Source organism: Saimiri boliviensis, chromosome 11 (assembly GCF_048565385.1).
Source record: "Saimiri boliviensis isolate mSaiBol1 chromosome 11, mSaiBol1.pri, whole genome shotgun sequence".
Taxonomy (NCBI): Eukaryota; Metazoa; Chordata; class Mammalia; order Primates; family Cebidae; genus Saimiri; species Saimiri boliviensis.
Window position 1 is genome coordinate 69377217 of NC_133459.1, and position 10598 is coordinate 69387814.

The 10598-nt window shown below is 38.0% G+C and overlaps 1 pseudogene; it reads left to right on the plus strand.

The window, feature by feature from the left end:
• The first annotated feature begins 6587 nt into the window (after positions 1 to 6587).
• LOC101038798 (gamma-glutamylaminecyclotransferase-like) lies at positions 6588 to 7027 on the plus strand (annotated as a pseudogene).
• Positions 7028 to 10598: the final 3571 nt, after the last annotated feature.

Sequence of the window (10598 nt, forward strand, 5' to 3'; positions counted from 1 at the left end):
ATTTCAGTTTGAGTCCGAAGAAAGCAATGCCTCAGCTTAAAGGCAGTAAAGCATGAGGAACTACCTATTACTTGCACTAGAGTCACCTTTTCTATTCTCTTTAAGCCTTCAGTTGATTGGATGAAGCCCATCCATGTTAGAGAAAACAATTTGCTTTACTCATTTACAGACTTAAATGTTAATCTCATCAAGAAACACCTTTATAGACACACCCAGAATAACATTTGACCAAATATCTGGCACCCTGTGGCCCTGTCAAATTTACACATAAAAGGGAACATCCCAGGGACCACATGCCATGCTTTTTTATTCTCAAAAGATATGTTTACCTACAAAATAGCTCTAGACTTGGATAGAAAGGAAACAAGTCTCAGAATTCTACAAAAATGGGATCTTGGGCTTTGGATTAAAGATGTACAATGGAGCTCTATCTCTGAATCTCTAATATAATAAACCAAAAACATGGAAAAAGAAAACTCTACAGAAATACAAATAAAAAACTCAGCCAAAAAATATAGTCACACTCAACAGCCAAGAAGAATCGAGAAGCAGCACAATATCAAATGCTTCAGAAAGGCAGCAGCTATGGAAAGAAACAGAAGGTTCTGGAGTGGAGCAGTATTGTCTCCATCTCCAAGAAGCCATTTGGGAATGTTAACGAAGTCCTGATAATTTTCACTAATTGTTCTAAATCTAGAGAGAATAAAATTAGGAGCATATATTTATATCTTCCTTTCTCAAACTAGTTGCTTGACAGTTACCCTAAAAAATCAGTAAGTGCTGCCTTTGTCTCAAAGGGGTTGCATTATTTAGGTCAAAATTAGGCTACAAATGACAGAAAACTCTAAATACTAGCTGAATAAGTTATGCATATATTTATTTCTTACATAAACATAGGTGACACTGGGTTGGTCTGCTGTGGTGCATCTGGGTGACCAAAGGCTTCTTTCTCCTTGGTGCTCCTTCATTTATTGTCTTGATGATATGTTCAGGAAGATAACATTTATATTTCAAGTGGTGGTTTGGAGGAAAGGACAAGCATGCATGCTGTCTCTTAAGGAAGGTTCTGGACAGCTTTCACTCTTTGCATCTCATTGGCCAGAAATTGATGACTATGCTTAATTACAAGAGTTGTATGTAGAAATGTAGTCTACAAAATGTAAAATGTGGATTTATCCTGATCAGCAATGAGCAAAGCTAAATATCAGAGGTTCTATTACTACAGAAAAAGAAAACGAATATTGGAGAGCGGCAACCTAATACTGATTTTAAGGACCAACCTGAAGTCTAAGAATATTCCCCAAGGAAATGGTACATTTTCCCACAGTTATGTGAGTTTAGCTCTGGTTCAGGGCATTTAACAAAGTTTAGCAAAGCAGAACTCGGGGATTTGAGACACGACTGCAGATTAGTTCATTATGTCAACTGAGATTATTTTTACCTCACCCTTTCTGTCATGCCCTGAGGTTACAGAAAATGTTCATAGAACAGAAAACACTGAGCCCTCATACTATAGCAATTTGTAAGAGAAGGCAAAGTGATTTCTGATACTAAAGGAAGGAATCAGAAAGTCGCGAACACTATATAAAAATAAATAGATTAAATTAGAAAATTGGGATAAAGCCACTCAATGATGAGAAAATGAAAGAAATGGCTTGACACAGCTATCTAGAAAACCTAAAAGTTTTTCTTTTTTTAATTTACAGTGCGAAAGACAAAACCCAAATTTGAAGAAACAAAAACCCAAGGAATAGAAAAAATATCGTTTTCTATTTTTCTGTATTTTCCTTATTTTCTATTTTTCAAGCCTCTCAGGAGCAGTGCTTCAGCATGGGAATGTGATTAAACAGAGCTGCAACCTTCCTCCTCAACGCAGGTCCTACCGTGGTCCAGACAAGCAAGGGCTATCCAGACCACACAAGACCAGTCCTCAACAGGAAGTAGCAGATGAATATGAAGCAGATGGATTAAACTGTGCTTCATATTCATCTGCTACTTCCCACCATGAAGTAGCAGATGAATATGAAACATAGTTTAATCCATTCTGCTTGCTATGTGAAGACACAGGATGCACCTCATTGGACTAAGCTTCAAAAAGTAAACTGAATTTTCTGCTCTTTAGCAGTGATTAATTTTAAAAATAAAGATATGATCATGAAAAAAATATATTTTCTACAAGCAATTCATGCTATGAAATTTAGTAAACTGTAATTGAATAAAACGAGAAAACAAAGAGATGACAGAACAGCAGAAGGAGGTTAAAATGGAGATTGCATACCAAAGGAAAAAAGTGAGGATCAAAATAACATCACTTGAAATTACCGAAGTTGCCAAACGGCCTGATTGGCTGATGCCCACTCGCATTAGGGAGGACAAACGTATCTGTTATTAAACTTAGAAAAGTATCCATTATTAATGATACATTTGCATTACAATAAGTGGATGCAAATCATTCAGAATTATACCTCTGATCCTATTTATATCTCACACACGATAAAAACATTTTGGGTTTGTGCATCATATAAATAATTTGAGGAAATCGGTTATCTAAACAAAAATATTCATGTTTTTCAGTGGAGTAAATTTTTTATTTTTCCTTTAATTATCTAAGACTCAAGGCAAGTGTGGAGTGTGAAAATAGCATGTGGCATTTGACATTTTGAAATTTGTTTTCTACCAAGTTCCAGTGAAAACAATAGCCTGCTACAATGCTGGTCTGAGATTTGGACCATGAACAAAAAGCTCATGGTGATGAGGCTAATGACCTGTACAGATGAGACAGTTGGCAATTTACTCCATCTTCTCCGTAGCATTTGTTCCACCCACTCCCTTCCCTGTTGGTTTCTTTGAGATTGCTACAAAAGTCAGGAAAGCGCACATGTATAGCTGTGAGAAATAGCTTAAATCTTTCCACTTGCAGAAACTATATTTATCTAAGTTGAAACTTGGCTTGCAAAGGTATTTGTATTATGGCTCTGTTTGTCTACATTTCTTTAATTTATGCAGTATATGCTAATTACTTTTTTAATGTGAAAATATTTTGACACTGTTTTTCTTCGTTTCTTTGACTTCTTGAATAATTTCATCGTGAGGATGGCTCTGAATCACATCTGCTCTTCGGGTTTCTAGGCTTTTATTTAGTGTATACATCCTTCAGTAGTGGTGCTCAAGTTTCTTGCTTCTGGATTCCTAAAATACTTTTAGTAAATTGAAATGTTATAGAAGTGACTTTAGTTAATCTGAGTTTTGATGGTTAATTCTGGATAATCACCACATCTGGATATTCAAAAAAGTAAGAGTACATATTTAGACCGACCAAATTTAGACTTCTTTATGTTGCAAGAACAAAACAAGATACTCAGTTTCGAGCTGAGGCAGGTCATTCAACAAAATTGAATCTACCTGACCCTCTCAGAAGCTGTATAATGTGTTTTATCTGTCACCAAGGAATGATCAAAAAGATGCAATTTTTCTTTATACAAAGGGAAGCATCATGTGAATTCAGAGATAACACTTCATGCCTGCTCATCACTTTTAAAGTCTACCTAAGATTTTACATGGGGAAGAAGTGTGTTTGTGAACGTGGGAAATAGATTTTGGAAGGTTTCATTTCTTCAACCTAATACATTTACATTCTTTCTAAAATCAAATGCCACAACCTAGATAGTGTTCACCCCTGGAGATGTGGCCCTTTCTTTACCATTGCCCAGTATACATCATGTCTCTTATCAATATCCTTTTCTGACAAAGCATCACTCTAAAGAGCCATTTAACTGATTGACAGGAGAAGATGATCACATAATTCAGAAAGGCTCTTGCTGACTGATCACTTTTCTACACAGTTGATAAATACGTATGGTTTCTTGAACTGGTATATCTGAAACATTTTATTTACCCTTACTGTTAGGAAACGTTCCCAGGTACAATGGGAATATTACAGTTCTTGCTGCTACTATCTTGATAGGGCCTACCAGAAATTTAGAAAAAAAAAAGTGGAAGAGTATTGCCAGTATTTCTCAGGGTACATTGAAGCAGCCTTTGCTATAGCTGTGAGATTTTAGAAAGTATTTTCTAAGACATCTATCTTCAACAGACAAGACCATTTTAAATTAGACTCGTTAAATCATTTGTTGTCACAGCCAACAGCCGTGTGGAGCTAGTTAACAAATGAAAAATGAGTCTTTCTAACTTGTTTACTTTATATGGATGCTTCTTTTATTTCAGTTCTTTTTTTCTTTCTGGTAGCACATTGACACAGGGGATCTTGTTATGGTATTACCTGACAAAAATTAAAAATGAAAGTTGAAAATACTATAGATGTAATGTCCAACTTTACATAAAATACCAGTGAAATTCCTATTGATAGTGAATCTTGGGTAGATCTTCTTAGTTCAAGGAAGGGAACCAATTAAAACCTCATTTACTTTGCTGAAAAGGCAACACAGAATCACTTCAAAAGCACAAGATTCTTGGCATAAGTAAAGGAATATGATGATCCAAAATTCATTCCTAAATCTTTGTTTCTAGCCCCTGGCCTACCTGCTCAAGGTTGCTCTCAGCAGCATACACTAAGTGTCTTTGTTCATTTAGTTATTTGTTTGTTTGTTCATTCATTCAGTCACTCACCAATCTGCTTTTAAAGGTTACAATGGATGAACGTTACCCTTTCAAGTTCATTGTTTGTCTTTCAAGACACGTTGTCTTTGCAATTGTTATAAATTAATCTTTACTTAATTTCGGTTTACAAATACTCTCTTCTTATTGTAGATTGGGATTTTGGGGCTTTTTAAATTGCATTGCCTTTTTAGCTATGGTCTAGAAAAAAATGGGCGCTGACTTTTTTTGTTCGTTTTATTGTTCATTTTAGGAATACTGTTTAAAGTTTCTTTACTTTTGTTTATTTTCTAATAGCTTTTGCCTAATGTGTTGCTTAGTCTTAAGTGAAATGGAATAGAATATTTTGGTTAGCCTTGTGTAATTCTGTGTGTCTCAGAGCTTGCAGCAAGGGGAATGTTAATGATAAAAAGAACTTTGGAATTTGGTAGATAAAGGTTTGACTCTCATCACCAGTTTTCTAATATGTAAAATGGAGATAATAAACCCTTTAGGAGTTAAATTGAAGATAAGATGAAACAAAGAAAAAGTTCATAGAACCTAATAGACACTCAATAAATCTGCCATCTATTCAGGAAACTTAAACAAACGAAGCTATTCTTCTGAATTATCAAGTCGTGTCTAACTAGTCAATGCCTCATATTTGCCACTAGTCCCTTTAGCATCTCAGCTTTCATTTGATGAATGATTCTAGCCAGCTGAATATTATGTGAATGTTTCTATTTTAAAAAGAATTCAAATCAATGTTCAAGTTTTAATAGACTTAGATTTTTAATTTTTTTTATTTTTTAACTTTTGTTTTAGGTTCAGGGGTACATGTGCAAGATGTGCAACTTTGTTACATAGGTAAACAGTGTGTCACGGGGGTTGGTTGTGAAATACAGATTATTTCATCATCCAATTTTAAACCTAGTATCCATTAGTTATATTTCCTGCTTCCCTCCCTCCTCCCACCTTCCACCGTTTGAGAGGTCCCAGTGTATGTTGTTCCCCTCTGTGTGTCCATGTGTTCTCATAATTTAGCTCTCACTTACCAGTAAGAACATGTGGTATTTTGTTTTCTGTTCCTGCGTTAGTTTGCTGAGAATAATGGCTTCCAGCTCCTAGATTTTTGACATAGTTAATATTAATTGAGCATTGGCTTTTTACTGATACTTGTAACAAAATTCCGTTTACAATTATCCACAGTTGCATAAATATAATATGTATTTTCTTATTTAGGTTTTTAGTAACAATGTTAAATAAGCACAAAACTCACAACAACCCTGGAATTTGTACCTAAAACACTCCTGCAATTTAATTTATTCCTCTTCATCATTGCTCTATCTTGTAGTCTCGCTGTTAGTTGCTTTGTAAGTGATATTTACAGAAAACAGATCTATACTAATTCCTCAGATTATTGAACTTTCTTCAAACTTCTCATTAACTCATATAATCTACATGGTATTTGTTTAGCCATTCCCCCCATCTATCCAAAATTTTATCATTCTAAATTTCTTCCCAATTTTCTTGGTTTTCAGTTTGAGCTAGACATACCTGTACAAGTGGCAAGTCTTGTATTCACTTAGCCAATACATAGGTAGCGATTGCCTATCATGTACCGGGCATTCTTATCACTGGAGAGAAAGCAATGAATAAAACATGGTCCCCAACTTCTTGGAAGTTAAATTTCAGTGGGGAAAGGCCAGTGTTTATTGTATAAGTAAATAAGTAAACAATCTGATTTGAAATAATGGTAAGTGCTGCGAAGAAGAAAATGAAATATGGCGCCCGATGGCCCAGGCTGCAGGCAGGACTGAAAACTGGATATTTGGTCCCCATGGACCTTCTGGTCACCATGTCAGGTGGACTTGCTTTTCCTTGAGTCATTTGAAAGGACTGTGAAGTTAAAAGTTTTTAAGACTCTCGGGCTTACTGTGGTTCTGGATTCCAAGGCAACATTTCTTTGAAGAAACAAGCTTACAGCTCTGCCGATGGCTCTCCTCTTCGCGTGCGGCACCCTGCAGCGGGGCCAGCCCAACCACCAGGTCCTGCGGGATGGCGCCCACGGCTCCGCAGCCTTCCGGGCGCGCGGCTGCACGCTGGAGCCCTACCCGCTGGTGATCTCGGGGGAACACAACATCCCGTGGCTGCTGCACCTGCCAGGCTCGGGGCGCCGCGTGTAGGGCGAGGTCTACGCGGTGGACGAGCGGATGCTGCGCTTCCTGAACGGCTTGGAGAGCTGCCCGACCCTGTACCAGCGCACGGCGCTGCGGGTGCAGCTGCTGGAGGACCAGCCCCAGGCACCGAGGGGCAGTGCTTCGTGTACAGCACGGCTACCTTCCCGCTCGAGTGGGCCCAGCTCCGGCACCGCGACAGCTACGACTCCGAGGGGCAGCACCAGCTGCGCTACAACCCCCGGGAGGACAGATGAGCGGGGAGAGCAGGGTGGGCCTGGGCCTGAGCGCCCCGGGGCTCCGAGATGCTCCCAGCCCAGCCCATGCTGGGTGAAGGTGGAAGCAGAACAGAGCCCTTTCCAAGGAATCCACGGGAAAAGGAACCAATATTTCAGTGGCATCCAATTTTACAAATAATGTTGACATCTAAGTAGCAAGGTGGTTCCCTCCCATCTTTCTACCTGATAAGAAAAATGTAGGATTTTAATTCCCCTGAATGGCATTTAGAGAATTCCTGTGATCATGCCCAGTCTTCTTCTTCGGCGCCTCTTCCTCCTTGTTCTGTTGTTTCTGTTTGCTCCACTTTGAGCTCAAGATAACGTTTAGGGTCCATGTAAAAGAGTTGGTGTTGTAGCTAGATTTCAGCAGCGCTACTAGACTGACTGTGGCCTGTAGCCCCTGAGAGAGCTGATTTTAGACGGCTGGGTAAAATGTATAAAGAAGGTCCACAGGGCAAGCATGCCGTATATCAGAGAGTGTACAGCACCATTCTTCATAATTTTTATATCAAGCTTCACAGCAAATATTGAGTTATTTAAAATTGAAAAAAAAAAGAATGAAATATGGCAATGGGATAGGACCTTGGTGAGGTGGTAGTTCAGGGTATCATTTTAGCCAAGATAGTTGGAAAAGGCTTGTCAGAAAAGATGAGACCTAAATAATGAGAAAGGAAGATTATTATAGTCAGAAGAGCTGTACATTCAAAGAACTCAAGATGGTAATGGCTTTGGCTTTTCTGGGGCATGTAACCAAGGCTAGTATTGCTGAGGTGAGGTAGATAACGTGGAGCAGATGGAAACTGATGTTGATGAGGTGGATGGGAGTCAGGTGATGTGGAGCCCGTGGGGAAGGGTAATATGTTTAGATTTCTTTTTCTAAAGGCAATAAAAATGTCTTGGATGGTTTTAAGCACCAGAATAGATTAATCTGATTTACACTTTGAGAAGATCATATTGGCTGTCATGTGAAGAGATTGGGGATTGTGAAGTGGGCGAGAGTTGAGACACGGAGACTTGTTTAGGAGGCTACTGCAGTAGTAGAAGTAAAAAATAATGGTGTTCTGTTCTTGTGTCAGTTTGCTGAGGAAACCAAACATCGTGTGTTCTCACTCATAAATGGGTGTTAAACAATGAGAACACATGGACACAGGGAGGGGAGCTTCACACATCGGGGCCTGTTGTGGGGTTGGGGGGCTAAGGGAGGGATAGCAGGAGGTGGGGGATTGGGGAGGGATAACATTAGGAGAAATACTAATGTAGGTGACGGGGGGATGGAGGCAGCAAATCACCATGGCATGTGTATACTTAGTAACAATCCTGCACGATCTGCACATGTACTCCGGAACTTAAAGTATCATTCAAAAGAATGGTGACTTGGCTAAAGTTTTAAAGAACGTAGCTACGGAACTGAGAAAGGTTTGCGGGACAGTGCCAATAGGACTTGCTGATAGATTGGATGTGGGAGATAACGGAAAGAGTGGCACCGAGAGAGAATGAAAGCTACATGGCAAGTGCCGTTCAGTACTTGGCTGTCCTTTTACATCACTTTGGAATCGCCTGAAGAGCCTGGAAGCACCTTGAAAATAGCAACCTTTCCTATTTATCTTTGGATGCCCAATACTGTTATATAGTTATTGCTTGGTAAGTATTTGTGGAATGAGTAGAAGATATGAAGGTAAGCCTAAAATTATTCAACTTGACAGAATAATAGCTGCCGTGTTAAAAACCATTTACAGGGCATGTGATGCAATATAAGAATAAAGGGTATAATTTCTTGGCAACATACTTTATGGAATGGTATGATTCACCAGATTCACAGAAGGAAATTTACAGTACAGAAAGAAACTAAAATTTTACAGGACAAAAGCAAGTATAAAACACAACTTCCTATCTGATTGTTTAAAACTTCAAACTAGATAAGGTGCATGTCCTCTAATCTTGTTTGTTTTAAAAAAAATATAACTACCTTATATCTTAAACTGTTATATGTGACATTGGAGAGTCAATCTCAATCAATCAGACTAGTTTTCATTACAAGTGACCTAAGCCCAAACCTAAGTTTAGAAAGCGAGAATGCTTACTGGCTCATGTGACAGCAAAGTTCAGGATAAAACCTTACTTGAGAAAGGGCTTACATAGAATTTAAATGATGTTACTAGGGCTTTCTTTTTATTTTATAGCTTTATTCTTTACTCTTGCTGTATCTTTATTCTCAAATGGTTACACAATGGCAGCATCAATTCAGGACCTCACATCCTCTGATATTCAGGTTAAAATGAAGAATGAAATGGAAGGGAGAGCTTCTCTCTTTGCAACGCTGGAACAGATGTCTTGAGTCTGGCTCCTGATGACTCAATTTATGTCATGTGCTCAGCCCTAAACCAGTTCTTGTGGCATAAGTGAAGTGGTTGTCAGAAGAATTGGGGGTAGTATTGGAAAAAAAAAAAAAAAAAAAGAAAATGGCAGGCCAAGATATAACACGTGTCCACTGCCAAAAATAACGTTTTCCTGTCAATTTTAAAGCATGTGTGTATGGTTTCAATGTATTAGTAAAAGTATGTGTTGGTGTATACATATACATATAAGAATATAATATATTCCATATACATATGTACACATACTATATGTATTTATAGATATTATAAATATCCACAAATGTAATATCTATATTTTGAAGTATATGAAATAAAGCTACAAGAACTTTCCACTTTTTCTGTGTCCCTGGGGCTTAATTCTGTGCCTAATATACTCAGTAAACTTTTTGAATGAATAAGCAAACTTGAGCTGTTCCTTAACCTTATAGTAATCTCTGCTGGACTTCTCTATCAAAGTGTTTGATACAGCAAAGTTAAGAATTTTTCTGTGCATGTATATAAATAATTTGAAAAACTATTCATAGACTACCAAAATAATGTAAAGAAGAAATTGTTAGATTTAATTACAACATCCTGAGAAGATTTTACAGGTTGAGATTTTGGCCTGCATCTTAAAATTTGGATTCTTTTTGATCTCTTTCACCTTTTAGGTATAAAATAAACACCATATTTCATATGGCATTTCAGAGAACTGAACTTGATAATTCTGGCAATGCTATTTTGCTCTTTCAAGACATTCAGCAGCAAGCACATATGTGTCTGACTAAATGTCACTGTGCTTAAGGTTCTATAATTTGGATTTGGAAGCTGGCAAAGGGAGAAGAGAGACAGAACTTTTTCGATTCTTGTTACTCAGTCCCATGATGTTTCTTTGTTCATTTGATTTTAATGATTCCGGCAGGAGTTGAAACAAAAGCTGGAAGATTGGCCTACCATGGGTTAATTACTTAGTGGAGGGGCTATTTCTTGAGTCTGACGGTGGAGAATGGGTCAGAAAAGACTAATTAGACAAGCTTCAAGTTATAGGGAAATGCTAGTGGAACAGGTGAAAATAAACTGGTGATAATTGAGGGGCTAATTATCCTCCACCTAGCAATTGGCCACCAGGTGTTCTGCAGCACATAAAAGAACTGGCAGAGCCACAGAGCCTGTTTTTGTTCAAAGAAACAAGGAGA